General features: G+C 41.7%; 1 long non-coding RNA gene across 1 annotated transcript in view; it reads left to right on the top strand.

Annotated features, from left to right (window-relative positions):
• The window catches only part of LOC111569584 (uncharacterized), a 139,046-nt gene extending 134,304 nt beyond the window's left edge, over positions 1 to 4,742 (top strand). Inside the window, exon 3 of the long non-coding RNA XR_002746223.3 lies at positions 1,903 to 4,742. This is a non-coding gene — a long non-coding RNA (uncharacterized LOC111569584). The remainder of the gene's footprint in view (positions 1 to 1,902) is intronic.
• The last annotated feature ends 11,922 nt before the right edge of the window (positions 4,743 to 16,664 follow it).

Raw genomic sequence — 16,664 nt, 5'->3', positions numbered from 1 at the left:
GAAATAAACAATCCATCTGAGAAAAATGGAGGGAAGCCTTCAGAAATGGTTTACACCCGAAGAAGTTGCAATTATTCTTTCACTTTGGTTGATATTGGACATGTTTCATGCTGTCTGAAGGTAAACACAAGAAAAGAAGTCATTGTCATTCATGTGAGTTAAGTGTTCGCTACATCCATCACTCAATTAAAAAAATCCTAGAAGATCTTGTTCAGACTTTTTCAGACAGGATGTGATGTGCACTGTTCGGGTGGAGTCATAGAGCAAAGACTAAAATAGGTGGAGTTTTCAAAAATTCCCACGGGACGACGTTACTTCATCATTTTCAGACAAGAAGTTACCAGTTTGTTGCCCGTGCCTCAACAACAACGATGCTTCGATTCTATTGACCAGACGGACATACATCCTAGCATGCTGTGCCCAAAGTGCAACTTTTGGTGGCACAAGTCAACAAATGGTTGTCATAGCGCTGCAACTTCTTCCCTAAAACTTGTCCATATATTTGGGGTAATGAACAGTTTTCCTTTGGAACCTCTTGACTGACATTAGCTGATCAAATGTATAATATTGATATGCTAAGAATTAAAAGTTCATACAGGAGTGTTCATGGTGCATGTGCACAGCGGTTGTCATGGTCACGGATGTGCAACATGTGCAAGCGTCAGCTTTCACGAGGTGACAACGTGATATTGGTCAGGATACAATGTGACACCGTGCTGTAAACTGGACCTGTGTTACTCATGTTTTTGTGACCACTGTTTGTGATTTCTCCATTGGCCACAAACTGGAACAGAGAAGAAAAAAATACATTTAGTGTCAGTCGGCAACCCTGAATGAACCAACCTTTATGTCGAGTACTAACGGTGGTGATGAGAGGTGGGTCGGCAGCGACCGCCAAGAAAAGAAACAGCAGTTTTCACAATTCAGGACCACACATTTCCTTAAACTGGACATGGCACATCAGATCAGGAGCGCCACAAGTGAGCATGCTTGTGGTTCTCTGCAACATTCATGCACACTGTGCACCTCCAGGAGGACATCTGAGGATGAACACTTGGTACAAATGGCCTGAATTGTGGTGTGATGGCATGTTGGTGCGCCAATGTGCTGTGCACCCACTTGAAGTGTGGTAAAAATGCGCTGCTTTTTGTGCCCCGACAACACAATCGTTGTGCCCTACTTGCTATATTTGGTTCCCTGTGACTTGTTCCGGGTCCCCCAAACACAATTCAGATTGATGTGTCTTTGTTTTGGCACAGTTTAGAAGACTCAGCGCCCATTACAGATGGTAATTGACATGCTTACATAAAGGGGCTTTGAGGAGTCATTGCATTTCACAACACGACTACCCTGATGAAGATGGCAGCCAAATTTACACTAGGTACAGTTTTTAAAATTTGTTGGCACAGTCCCTGAACTTTTAGATCGTACCTTGTGCTGGAATAACTGCACCTAACCACACCTGAAGTTACTTCCCCTGGCTGCATCACACTGCCTCCTCGGCCGCTTTGTGAAAACTCGTTAGTCTTAGTGCATTGAATCATACAAATACTGGTGACTGACTGTGTTCCCAAGAAAAATGACAATATCAATTATTTCAGCAACTGACAATCCCAGATGTTGTTTGGCAAACCAAGAACTCCACTAATGGAGTCCACTAACACTATTAAAATCCCATGCATTGTATTAAAGTAAAGACAGATATCTTAGAGAAAGATTTAAGTGAATTAAAACCACACCTATCGGCATGCCTAAATGCCAGAAAAGATTTTATTTTTCTATGTTTTTGGCAAGCTGTCCCTTTAAAAATGCATTTTCCTTACTTATTGTGGCTCATTCACTATGTTAGTCACTCATTAACTCACTCTAAATCTTTCTCTTTTCTCTCTGGGACATGACAAGACCTGTGTTTCCTGAGGACAGCTCAGACGGGTAACTTCTCTGGCCTATCCCTGCACTACTCCACCCTGATGTTGACCCCCCAGCTGGCTCACAGTGTCACCTAACCCAGCAGCACCCGGGGGCGGGGAGTATCCCATCCCGATAGCACTCCACATCGCAGACGTAAACATGGGTGACAAATGGGCCACAATATCAGGTATCAGGTGTCGGCACAGAAGATTTATAAGGTAACAAGACAATGGGAGGCAGACACACAAAAAAAGCCTATCTACCATCAGTGCTGAGATCTTCTTCACCGCAGCAAAACCTGCTTTGGTTTCAGCAGCCATGGAGAAAATGATTTCCCTTTTAATCCTCTCAGTTTTCTCATCCATGCGGCACAGATTAGGTGCTCGCTCTCACAACTGAATCAGAGATCCGTGGCTCACCAATAGAGCATGTTTTGGTGCACTGATTGAAGACAGAGGAGTCATGCACAAGAGGACTTGTTGTGAAATGAAGGAAGTCCCCACTCGTGGAAAGGGAAATTAGAGGTCATATAGAGCTCAGCCGGAACCTGTTGGAGCAGACAGTTGTCTGCAGCAGCTCGTCGACATACAGTAGTTTTGACAGGAAAACTTACATCTCTTTGCATTAAACAGACTCTGAGATGAATTCCTTGAAGGTCTCAGATCATCTTTTTTTGTTGGTGTGTTTGGGAGGTGAAGAAACTAACGGTCAAGAAATGAAAACCAGTTACTTTACCATATAGTTTGGAAACTATGAACTGCTTTGATATGCAGACAGTGTATACAGAGCAGGAGGAAAATAAAGCTGTTATCTACTTAAATCTGGATAATGCCTTTCACACTGTGGCTCTGCTTTTCAGGCCTCACTGACACTATGTCTTGAATTTGTGCTTTATTATTAATTATATGAGATATGCTAATGTTAGTACAGGCATTTAACTCTCACAGTCAAATAACAGCTGATTTTTTTTAGTGACCAAAGACAGAAATCTTACTGACACATGGATTCTGTCATCCATCTCTGAGGCACAGAGGTGATGACAGGCAACAGAGAAGACGAGTGTGGTGTTGGGGAGGAAAGGGACGCTGGCGCCGCGTGCCTTGAAATCCACACGGATGTTCAAAACTGGTGTTTCTGACATGTGAAAACCCTGCATGCAGTGCCCAGGGCGAACACCCTCCTCCCATCTTAGCTCACAATCGAGCACCTTCTCCTCCTACGCAGCACGCCCACGGACGTCCTGAGAGGACCTGAAACTGGAGACGCAGTCAGCAGGAGTGAACCTCCATGCCGTCATCCCCACTCCCTGTCCTTTGTCTGCTCACAATGTGGAGTGGTACAGAGAGCTCTGACACCGAACAGATTCCTGCCCGTAGCTCCTCGGGGAATATCTCTGGTTTTTGTAGTGTTTATACGTGTGTGTTTCACTGGCGTAGTTGGTGCCTCATAGTGTTTGTTTTTACCTGCATCTTTTTGTTTAACACACATTGATAATGACACACTTGAATTTTATATGAGGTGAAGACATAAATGATTAGTTCACCCACTTAGTTGTCTTAGTTTTAGTTGCATCTCTTTCATTAGTAGAGGTTAATTAATACTACGTCAGTTAGTGTTGAGTGTTGAAAAAGTTGGTCAACATCGCATTGTTTGGGGTGAAGAATCAATAGAGAACTCATCTTTCAGCTTATTGTTTTGGATCACAGATTTAAGCATCAAATGGAAGACAACAAAACTCGCTGGTGAACATAGTGAATCCTTTAGCAGCTAAAGAGCCCCATATTTTCCGTAAGAATAAGTGAAAAGGCAAAATAGAACTAAAGGAAAAGTGGGTACTGGACTTGGAAACAAAGTTCCAAAATGGTGTTGCTTCTGTCCACTAGATGTTTGCTAGGCAACTGTTTGTGAACATGTTTGCTTAGTCATCTTTACAAGGTGATAATAGGTCAGTGTTGGGGCTACACTTTGTTTTTGCTGCTTCTGTGTGGGCAAAAAACACCCAAATACAATTACTGCAGGTTTAAAACGCATAAAAACGTGAGAACTGATTAACAATTCCACTTGTTTTTGGAATATACTTAATATACCTAAATTAGGGCTGCCACTAGCAGCTATTTTTCTATTAGTTCGTAGAGTGATTAATTTTTCATCCAAAAAAAATTACCTTGTCATTTAAACTTCTTCTATCCTGACAAAGTATATCTGCAACTCCAACATCATAATAATAGATATAAAACAGAGCTGATTATTTGTCAGTAGTGTGCCACCAAAAAAAGCTTCTTTAAACCCTTTTAATAAAGGGAAAAAGTTCTGCCTGTATATTAAACAAAGTGCAACATGGACCAATGGATATTTTACATGCATGAAGCAACTCCACTTGTCCTTATTGTGAACCTTTTGTCTGACCAGCTGTAGTTTCTAATCCTATGAAAGTATAGCTGAATTCACAGGACAACTGTTGTCTTTGACTTTGTTGTGTGTTTTGTATCAGGATTTTATCAATGCAGCTGTTTGGAAATGGCCTCTGGTTAACAGGAAGTCTTAAGTGACTGTGTTGTGTGACTATTTCATACTTGTTCACTTGTCTGACAACAAAAACAGAAAAATATGTAATTGAGGACAGCTTCATTTGGAATTTGACTGGCGTAAAACGCAGCATATGTGAGCACAGAGAGTAGGAGAGAATGCACCGATGCAGCAATTATGATGTGATCTGAAAGAATAACATTCTATACACTAAATGTAAGCACTTCAGAAGCATTTTAAAAATAGATATGCAACGGCTTAAAATATAATATAAATATAACATGCCAACACATTTTCTGCATCAGTGTTGTTGATTATACCAACTAATCGCAGCAGCTTTACTAGAAAATATTCTAAGTTATAACAAGACAAAGAAAGGCAGAATACCACGTTGACAACTTTTTGAACCTCCTAAAACCTTCCAAAATTACTCAAAGATTGTGTATATGATCCAGAACTTTTGTTCCATGCTTTGAGCGCCACAAACAAAACTTGTATTGCGCAGTGACAGATCTCTCAGCAGATGAATATGTCAAAAGATCCAAACTTTGGTAAACAAATTGAAACTGTCTTGAGGGCCACAAATAGTCACTGAGAAATTTTTGTTTTTGCAGTTTGCACAAACCGGTCCCTTTAAGGTCGGAATGAGAAAAGTTATTTTAAATTACAGAGTATAAATCATATAATCCAATAATTACTTTGCTGACTAAATATGTTTATCTTGGGTTATTTATTACTAAGAGTCATCAGTCTTATCTTCGCACTTCAGTAATAACCGCAGAGCAACATTTTTCCTCTGCCGTCTAAACATGGCTTCTCACCAAATTCTTCAAGTCCCCTCAGTGGGCGGGGTTTTCCCAGAGGTTGGCCTACGCCGGGCCTCGATTGGCTGACGGAGACAGTTGAGATGAGTGACAGTCTGTCAGAGGGGATTCATTGGGGGACAGTGTGCCCACTGAGAGGCTCAGAGGTCAGCTTGCTAACAACGGCTCCACTGGTAAAGTTTGTTTTCTCGGGAGGAGCCACCCTTTCATGTGTGCCACTCATTATCAGAGCTTGTGCCCCCTGCTGCCCCAAACAAGGCTGTCTGTGTGCACAAATGTGTGTGTGTGTGTGTGTGTGTGTGTGTGTGTGTGTGTGTGTGTGTGTGTGTGTGTGTGTGTGTATTTTACCGGCAAACCTCTTTATATCTTGCGGTGACCCTGTTTTGCCAGAACTGGAGCGCGTACAATTGGGAATCCGACTCAGGTTGAGCAGAGCTGATCGAGGCTCATCTGTGTTTGGTTTGGCATCAGAGAAGGGCAGGATGGAGGGTTTTATCTGGACAACCTCTATCACTTTCTGTAGTTTTACTCTTGCTTTCCCAGGCCTGTAATAACCATAGCCAGCATCTTTTCAGCTATTTCCAGCTGTCTGAGCTCCAAGCTTTTACATAATCGGTGTTGCAAAAGAACGTGCATTTTGAAACACGCAGAGCAGATATGGAATAGTTTCTGGAATGCAGCTACCACTGGGGTGGGTGTCATCAGGGTCAGATTTTTAGGACTTGCCAGAGAGCAGTAAAAATCAGGAGAAACAGTGGATGTCCTGTGGAGGAACAGACGAGTGTAGATCAATTGCTTGGAGATAGAGGAGTGTTATTTTGAGCAGAAGCCAAACAGACACAGGCCTTTTGTATTACAGATTAGAGACGGAGTGAGCCTGTGTGAATTTGTGCAGTTTGTGCAGAGATGCTGTGTGAATGTCTATGTGTAAACACTGCATGCGTGAGTGAAGATATGTGCATACATTTCTTTGCATGTGCATGTGTTGTGTTCTGCTGTGTGCACTGATCAGACGTGGCCTTTTCTCCAGAGAAGAAAGCAACTCACTGTCCTCATGATGTCCTGGGTCTAAAGTCTGGCCTGGTCTGGCCTGAAACTGCGCTCGCATGGCTAGAGCTCTGTGTCTCTGCGTGCTGAAGTCGGGCCTTGTTCCCAGCTGTTTGTTCAGCTGGCCCACCAGCAGGGACACCAGGGACTCAAAACCCCCCTCTCAGGCCCGGTCGGACACCTCCACCACTGCACCCACCCAGGTCACCAACCTCCTGACCCCCTCACCCGGGGGGTTATTTGCTCCGAGGCCATCGTTTAAGAAGGCTGTTTTGTTCGACCCTCATTTGGTCCACAGTCTCCGTTTAGGCTCTTGTCATCAGTGCCATTGATCTGCTCTAAATGAGCTGATTAGGAGACCTGCAGTTTGTCCTGTTGAGTGGGCTGGCCTGAGCTGGGCTGAGCATGGAGGGATGAGGAGGGGGTGATAGGGATGAGGGACAGGGGTCAGAGTGCACACAGTGCAAACACAGTTGGGCATTCATGCTCAAATATGCAACATGAAATTAGTGGTTGTTTGAAGAGGATTGGATCAAGCCCGTTTGGTTGTGTTTGTTATGTCATGTCCAACCCCTGTGGCTTTGGTGATTCTGCAGCACTCAGATCAGTGTTGTCTCTGACTGCACTCTCTTTGATTTCCACTAATGGACATCATAGACTCCTTTCATTTTGTTCTTTTGCGTTGTCAAGTTGATTATGTGTGAGACATCTTTTCTTTTGCAACCATAAAAGGTTACATGAGGGTTTTGTGTTCATGCATACCTACAATAGGTGCAGATTTAGTTTGCCTTTCTGCTTAAATCATCCCAGAACTAAAAAATTATGCGTTAGCTGATTTTTGTATAAATTTCAGGTGTAAGATAATTGTCAGTTATAGTTCATTTTGTCACTTTAATGCACAACTGCACCAACGGATGAATAAAGGTTCCTTTTGAGAACAACTGAAGCATTAATGGTTCAGCTAATAAAAATCAAATCACTTAATCAAAGCAAGCATTTATCATCTCTGACATTAGTGAGCTTAATGTGTGGGTGTTAAACTAATGTTGTCCTACTTCTCTCTGTTTCAGCTGCAAATATGTCATGATCTGTAAAAAAAAAAAAAAAGAAGAAGAAAAACTCTCCTTAATCCAGGAATGACCTGGTGAACTCACTGTGTTTTCCCCTTAGTTCAGTTTCTTTGCAAAAACTAATCCATTATTAACAGCTGTATGAGAATGTTAACTCTTCTCACTGATTCAATGTGTAAAAAGTGAAAGTAGAAAGTAGGAACAGTGTTGTTTTTAACCAGATCTGATCAGCCCAAATCTCAAGAGAGCAAAATACTTCGCTGCTAATGCATCTCAGCTGTTGATTTTACTCTTCTGCATCCCAGTGTGCAAAGTGCATCTGGCTACAGGAGCCATTTGCTTATATTTGCAGAGGTGAGGTTGGATCTTGTTCCCACCATGTGTCCAGACCACTTCCTCTGAAGGGTCTCGGTGTGTTTGTTTTGATCTGTGTGTGATTCCTGTGTCCAGTTTTGACAAATTAATGGTACCACTGGGGAAAATAAACCAAAATTAAACAATACTTTCAGCCAAAAAGAGGACAGAGCTGCAAAATCTTAAGGAATCTTAGTCACCTAAACATTCATATTCCTAATCCTGCATCCTTTATACCTGCAGCACTGTATATTAGTATGGGCGCATGCATATGTGTGCATGACCGTAGATGCATTCCTATTTGTTAGCATTCCCCTCTATTTATCAGCCAAAAGGGGCCTTACAATTACAGTCTTAGTGTAATCTAATACTCCCACCACTCCCTGTATAAACCGAGAGTCCTCCCTCTTCTTGGTCAGAGATTAAGGACGAGGCCCTGCTGAATGAGCTGCACATTACTTTGAGGCGTCCTTAACACTTGTCAAGGGAGACATCAATAATATCAGAGGATTGGGGTTTGTCTAAGACCCGGAGATAAGGAGATGGGTCGGTTAATGACAGACAAAGAGGGGTTACCTACTATTACTCACACAATTTGTCGTGGAAACATAAGCAGGGGAGCAGTGATTTGAAGTGATGAAGCGTATTATATATCAGTGTTATTTGGACATATGGTGCGCATGCGTGGTTAGCGTCTCTCGTTATATATCGGAAAGAGCCTAGAAGCTACAATGAGGCCTTTGTTTTCCTGCTTGTTTACTTCAAGCTGATATTTTCCACAATTTCAGCTGGTTTATGGTGTGAAAACACTTCTTCCAGTGGCAAACTGCAAAATGCATCGGAACTATGTCATGTAATTACCCCATGAAAATAAAGCTGTCTTCTCTGGACGAAGTTCCCGTTTTTTTTTTTTTAAGCTGCACGTCGACCCCGGTGCTATGTTGTGTCAGAGGTCAAAGTTTATAGGGTCAGAGCGGACACTGTGTCCTCACATCCATCTTCGTTCATTAGAGGTCTGGAAGTACTCAGTGGCCAGACCTCCTCCTCCTCTCTCTTTTAAAAACTATCTGTCCATTTCTGATAAACAGCTGCATCAGAAGAGAGGTTTCAGCAATGTCAACACAGAGCTGCCTGACATGATCCACCAGTGAGACGTTGACTACAGTAAACAGCACCCACTCGCTCAAAGATGATATCTCTGTGAGGACAAAAGGATTGAAATCGTTAAATGAGTCACAGATTTTCATTTGCAACTTGTTAATTTTGGACTTGAGGCACATTTAGATGATGCATTTGTTAGCTTACCGGAGTGATTTAGCTTTGTTAAGCATGAAAGAAATGCTGTCCAAGAGTTCATAAACAGACAGTCAACACATTTTAACCCTTTGTGATCACCACAAGTTGTATCACAAGTAGTAAGTAGTAAATCTTCTACTTTTTCCCATATCAGACTGAAGTGAAGACACAAGACATCATAAAGGTATAAAAACCTTTTAAAACTGCCCCTTACCTCTGTCTGCATTGCTTTGCAATTATAAAAAATGTGTTTCAGTACAACACCAAATTGTATCAGTGCTTTTTATATGTTATTGACAGCTGTATATTTTGTGCTTCAGTTTTTGTTTCAGCTCGAACAGTGTTGTCATTTAGTGTTAAGATAAGATGATCGCATTGTCTAATCTGGGTAATATTTTGCTAAAAGATGTCATAACCCTAATACTCATTTGTTCAACTGCCTTATCATGGTTATTGTTACAGTAAAATAGGGTGAACCAAGGTGATGTTGTTATGAAGCCACTAAGTGTGAATAAGGAGGAGGTCGGGGAGGATAGATGAGCCAACAAAACATTGAACTTTACCTCAAGAGATCCGTTTAGAATTGATAGTCCACATTACTTTGTACCATGACCATTCCATAACATTAATTTTGTGTTCGTTATTGTAACAATGACAAAGACGGCCCTCTATTTCAACCCAAGCCCTGATCTTTCACTTATCTAAGTTGCTTTTGTGCTTAAGCACAACCAAAAAGAGGTTAAAAAATAACTCCTATATAATTATTCAGAGTATAAAAGCACTGTATGTGTTTGGGCACCTGGATATCTCACCTGCTAGAGTACATATCACATGTACCAGGGCTGTAGGCCCTATCACAGCAGTCTATTTTGAACTCCATTTCATTCTTCAGCAAGAGTTATAGGTGACTGTCAGTTTAAATATGTGTAGCTAATGTTAGCTTCAAGGGCCAGAATGTTTAGCGCTGTTTCGCAACAGGCAGGCATTTCCAGAATAATTGTGCCTATCCCGATTTTACTCATGCATGTCAGACTGTATAATTTTATTGGGGTTGCCCTGATGGGTCTGGGAGTAGTTTAGTAGGAGAGAAACTGGATCTGTTAACACCTCACATTATCAAATAATCCAGCCTGAACTTCAATTCAAAAGGGGCTTCTTTGTCAGTTGTTGGGAGCTGTGAAATGTGGGTAAATCGAGCAGAAAGTCCTGTAATGTGAGCCCAGCTTTAGCCTTTCACATCTACACAGGGAGGTCATGTTTCTACAGTCCAGAATGGACAAACCAAACACTAGCTCTAGAGGAGTCCTTTTATGTTTTTACATTAAATTGGCAGCCACCACAGGTTTTCCTACATGTTTGGAAAGGGAGCACTGAGGGAGGGATGTTCAGTTACTTGCAATCCACAGCTTTATGGTACGTCACTTCAGTGCTTTCCATTCTTTGTCTGTGCTTTGTGAGACGGGACATTGCATTTCTCGCTCCTCATTTAAATAAAGTTGCTACTTTCTACAAACAAGGAGCGTCCAATGTGATCTGACGCCTCAAAAAAAGTTCAAAATACTTTCAAACTAACCGTTGCTAATCTAAAATGAGAACATATTCGGCAGCTTTGTAGCTTGTCTCACAGATTTGCCAAACTGTTTTAGTAATAAAAGAGAAGGTTTCCACGTGAGTCAACGTGTTGATCCGGTTTGAAATCCAAGAGCATCGTCCAATCAGATGTAGCCAGTGTTTGCCTGGCCTGTGTTGATTCCTGTTAAAGAACAGTTGTCAGTCGGCACTCTGCCAAATTGTACGCCCTTCAAGTGTTCAGTGTTGGAAAACGAGGCATGATCCCTTGCATGTAAAAATGCCTATGGGGACACTTACCATTACTGCTAGATGCCACTAAATCCTGCACACTGGAACTTTAACGCTGTAAATGCAAAGGATGAAATATTATACAGATTGACAGAAGTATTTTTACATTCTTTGTTAAGGAACAAGTTCTATTTTATAGCTAAGGAATAATCCATAATTATTTTTTTTACTACAGAGGTGTCACAGACAGCTTTAGCAGCTGCTCCGCTGTTACTTTGGACATCCAATCCTGACTGATACATGCATAAGTGTGTAACAGCTGCTGTGGAAATAAGATCAAATACAGATCCTGTTTTCTGAAATATCAAAGCAGTCCTCTTAACCCACTAAATGCAAACTTTTATTATCATGTCCTTTCGGTGCAACTTGCTGAAACATGATCATTCTTGTCATGTGGCTCCCACTATAGGGAACCAACTGGTTTCCGATCTGCAGTTCAGAAATGCGGCCTATAGCGATGCGTTATACCAGAAACCAGATTGAATGAGACACTTGACCAAACCCGAGCAGACACAACACATGTGAGGGGACTGTCCGTCTTCCTCCCCAAGGTTGTTATCAGAACAATGACATCACTGTAGTTTTGTCTGTCTGTGACATTCGCAAATCTGTGATGAGGTTTGGGCACAGAAGAGAGAGCAGAGCGGCGACGAAGGGGGGAAATTAGACAGAAAGAGAATGATGGAGATGGAAAGAAAGATGCATTGACAGAGACAGCCACAGTTTGTGAGAGAGAGAGAGAGAGAAGGAGGAAGAGAGAGAAAAGCCTCGAGCAGTGGCTTGGCTGAACTCGCCGTGAACCTTGGCAGATTTATTTTCTCCGGAGCCTGTTGCTCGCTCAAAGGGGGCCAGATTTACATGCCTCTCCCTGGGCTGCTGTGAAGCTCGGCTGGGGGAGCTGAGGATGGGATAAGTGGGCTGAGGGGACGAAGGATGGAGGCTTTGCGAAGGTTACAGAGGTGACATGAGGTGGGAGTCCCGTTATTTGCTGTTTAACAGTCTCACCCTTGAGTTTCGCTTGTGTTTTCACATTCCTGCTTACCAGCTTGCCATCCTATTTAGAAACACTCCCTCCATTAACTGGGGTGTTTCATTTAAAACCCTGTCACTCGTATTGACAAGGCTGGTGTGGGCCGATGGATCCCTGCTCTCACGGTTCACTCCCTCCATCCTCCGCAGTGACATATGTTTGTGTTTTGCTCTCCTAAGATAAAGGTTATGTCATTTTTTTTGACATGGTCTGGCTCATCCAAGCAGTAACAGAATGTTCTGTACACAAAAGTGCTGACGTGCGCAGACATGTGCACAAATATAGGTGCTTCTAGGCTGATGTCTCAACTGACCCAGCATTATATTACAGTAAAAAACGAAGGAAATCCAGAGTGTAAAGGAATTTTGACATTTTGTTGTCTATAAGCCCCGTTTTCTTTGATATTTGGCCAAGCAAAGACATCGTGACACCATGCTGAGGTGCCCTTTTTAAAATACAGGTTTAATAAGAGACGTTTTCCATACATCCAAAACTTTATTTACTAGCTCTGTAATGCTAGCTTTTATTAGCTCATACGGTGGCGGAGCAGCTTTCGTTTGAATGAACGGCTGCCATCTTAAAGTCTGGTATCCAGTTCTCATAATACGTTAGTGGGTTTACCACCCACGATATTTGGTCAGTTTTTTTTTTTTTTTAGAACCAGATAATCTAAATCAGGGCAGTGGGAAGGATTCTGGGTAAAGCTGAGGGAACAACAACTGACTAAGATGTGCTTTGATTGCTGCTGTGCTTGTATGTGAGAGTAGGTGTAGATTTAAATGAAGTGCAGGGGACATCTCCCCCTCAACACATGCATTTGTTGAATAAAAACACGAAAGAAGTGTAGCTATAATTTTGCAAATAGACAAAACAGTGCCTCAGACAGCTCTGAGGTTTTTTTCATACTTGCAGATTTGAATTATGAGCTCTTACAACCACAGAATCCATCGTGCAAAGCATAGTCCTATCCATATATACCCTATTATATTTGGAAATGTCACCTGGTGCTTGAATATGGTGTTTTCCTTTACATAAATAAAGACATTTCCAGCATAAATTGAAGCAGAAAACTCACCAGAATGGAGGAGATGTAGTGTTCGAACAGACCCCCAGACCCCTGCTTGATGTATCCAACCCCTGCAATTTTCACATGAAACCCACGCCAATGTTTGAGGCCAATAAACCACTTGAGAATTTTGAAAATGCTGTCAAAACACACATTAGAGGAAGTGAAATTAATGTTTGAAACCCTATAATTTCTTGAGAAAATGAATCGTTTTGTTTTGCAAGTGAGACCTCGTTCACCCAGAAGCCATACAGCCATAGCTATTATGAAACTGGTGGCAACTTTTAATTCCAAACAGAAGTAGGTGCACAATGTGGGAAGTTGAGAAGGTTTTTAGGCATAAATACACTATCGACGCCTCTTTAAAACAACACCCATGTAATGCATTGAATTATTTTCCCTTTAGGGCAAACAAAAGAGTTAACATATAATGCCTTGGAACAGTAACAGCTGTCCAGTTTGGATCGAAAGTTGACTTCACCCTAATTTAAAAAGGATTTCCGCTTTTTTTCTAGTTGTATTTCATGTACTGTAATTGTAGAGGATAATACCATATGCAAGCTCACACTGGAGCCCGCTGAGGAAGGGGGGAATTAACTAGCTGTCCTGCACCTCTGACTCAACTCTCTGTGAACCGCCTGTGGAACCAGGGGTCAGCGACTCCGGGTTTCGTATCATTTTTCCCTCCCACCTCTCCGCTGTTTTCGCTCGGGGTGAATTTTAGGAGGGCCGGGGAGGCAGGGAAGGATCTGCAGCCCTGTGATCCCAGGACTGGCTCCGTCTGACAGGCAAACGCTCCACACGCCTGCAGGATCGGTCCAGCTGTGACCCGGCGAGTGAGGAGATGTGAGGGTGAAAGGCCAGACAAGACATCGGTGTAAAGTATTAGACCACAACCCTGTTAACTCAATCTGATCTCATCTTCTTCTTTTTTTTAAGTAAAGTGTTTTAGGAAGACATAAAAGTCTGAAGTTATTGCTACAAAACACAAGATGTTTTTGTGCAACTTCTGTTTTCAAATATGTCAGGTAGTTCCCTCCACGGAGGGACTTTTGATTGCATTCGTGGTGCAGACTTGCTAAATGTACGGTTTTACTTCTCCAAATGCAAAGTACACAAACGCTCAGCTTATCGCAACGCTTTAGTTTGCTGAATCAGCTGAATAAACGATGATTTGCACAGCTGTGATTTTCAGCATCTGACATGAATTTGAAAACAGGGAAGCTGGGGAGGAAATTAGTCAATGATAAGATGTAACTTCATTCTGAAGACCTATATGTTCCCGTTTCCACAGCACATCGAGCTGTAAACACAAAATTAGTTTTATTATCACCCATTAAGCCAACAAATTTATTAATCTAAGTCCAATATTTGCCTTCCTGTGTTGCTCCAGCCCAGACTGTGAGGAAAATATTTTACTCCCTAGCATGTTACCGGCTAGTTGCTAACATTATCAGTTGACTAAAGTTTAGTGGCTGGTTGCTGCGTCTGGAAACCGCACTGATGAGATTAGCGAGACTAAACCAACACATGCAACTAGCAGGCCCGAAAACAGAAAAGAAAATCTGCTGTGTAGAAGTTAGAGGAAGTGCACAGTAATTTTCAGGGATTTAGAGGATTTATTGTCACATGTTGCAATAACAAGCTATCAGTGCAGAGAGATTCTTAGTTTTCTGTGTCGCTTTCTTGTGTCGTAATTCAATTATTTACAGAATACATCCATTCAGATGCATTCATAACTTGTATCTGCTCATATATACCAAGGTAACAAATGTGAATATACAACAACACTGCAAAAACGTACTGCACAAGAAAAAGAACTGTATATTTCTGGTGCAAAAAAAGTTAAGATCTGCTCATATAAACTGAGGTGAACAATACTGAATATGCAAAGTAGGTTGAAAAGAAATGGCATGTGTAGAAAGAACAGTGTAAGAAAGGTCGCATAGGTCACTATGTGCTAAAATATACTTGTAATGCATGATTTCATTAGGTCCTTTAGTCAGTTTCTGTGGACTTTTAGCATAAACTTTGACATTATATATGTGAACTATTGTTGATATGAATATACTGAATAATGCAGCTTTAAGTTTTAGTCTGTTTTGTCCACATAGGAGCTAACTAAAGGCAAAGAAAGAGGGAAATTTGATGTTAAGGATTTAGAGCATGAAATGTATACATAATAATAAAACATTATTACACCTACACATTATTACTCACTCCTGAAGCCACTGAAACCGCTTGCATGCTGCACTTACATTACAGGACACAAGCATAAAGACCCTCAAATGCACATTTCAAGACAGTCTAGCTCTCTTTTTTTTTTCAGACTGGTGCACTTATCATAACTACACGCACCACCTCACACACTCCAACACACTCCAGGCTAGAGTAGGAGGAGCAGATCAAAGAAATGTGGTTAAAAAAGAACACCCAGGGACACCCACCTCCACATAAACAGGGGATCTCCTTACCAAAAACAAAGAGGCCTGAGCAGCCGGCCCACATCCAGTGGAACAGGGAGGGGTGAAAGGGGCTTCAGAGAGGGGGAAAAAAAAAGAAAGAAAGTGGGTGGGGGGAGAGGAGGGATCAAAAAACAAGTTACATGGGCGGAAAGGTAGAGCAAAATCATTCATTACTGTAATTACAACCTGAGCCCACTTACTCTTTCATTCAGCAGCAGGAGAGGTGAGAAGAAAAGAGGGAGAGGAGAGATTAAACCGGCCCATAGAGGTGTTAACCACACACTGGGAGATAACTTTACTTTCTTCAAGTGATGAGCACTCATAACACACTTACATAGACACATAAAGGGACAAGAACACACGCTACACACTCTGCAGGGGTTCCTTAATCAGTTAGAGCGATGCGGTCAGTAAGTGAAGCGAGCTATGAAAGGCCTGAGTGTCTTCATCACACCATTTATTTTCCCTCCCCGCTTTGAGTCATGCTGTCTTTCTCCACCTCATTTTACTCATTAAACCTCTAAAGCAAAATGGTGTTTGACTCGCAGATAAACATTTTTCACCGTGTTGTTTTTGTCCATCGGTTTGTTTAAAGGGATAGTTCAACATTCTAGTGCTGTCTGACTTCTCTGTGAAATCTACATTTATCAGTGTTTTTATAATAACAATGGATTTAATGACTATAAACCCAACATTTAGGCATTGCTCAGCTCATTTGGTTTGGTTTTGTGGTCCGCAGCAGTACCTAACCAGCACCTAATGGCAGGCAAAGTTATTTCCTTGTTAACATAGTAGAGCATTTAGCAGCTGAAGGGCCACACATTTATTCCAGGAACTGGTGGAGACCAAAAACAGAGCTAAAAAACTGGTTAATGTTGGACTTAAATTCATCAGGTGGTCAAAAACACAACTGCAAATAGTGACATGTCGTCGTTTGCAGCTTTATTTGTGGATCTTTTTTTGGCTCCAGTCATATTTTTGCTAACTATTTTGTACTGCAATACAAAGTTCTGCACCTCTATGGAAACAGTACAACCATGACTAGAACTAAAGAGAACTCAAAAATGTCTCTTCTGAAACATTACAAAGGTATAATGCCATAAATCAGAAAAAAAGAAGAAGGAAAAGTTGGTTAAAAGAAATTTGAAAAAGCCTGAAATCGACGTGCAACATTTTTCCAAAGGCCCATAGTTGTTACCAAAACTGTAAAAAACA

Source organism: Amphiprion ocellaris, chromosome 20, assembly GCF_022539595.1.
Source record: "Amphiprion ocellaris isolate individual 3 ecotype Okinawa chromosome 20, ASM2253959v1, whole genome shotgun sequence".
NCBI lineage: Eukaryota > Metazoa > Chordata > Actinopteri > Pomacentridae > Amphiprion > Amphiprion ocellaris.
The sequence above is the reverse complement of the archived record's forward strand: the minus strand, read 5'-3'. Positions and strand labels throughout refer to the sequence as shown.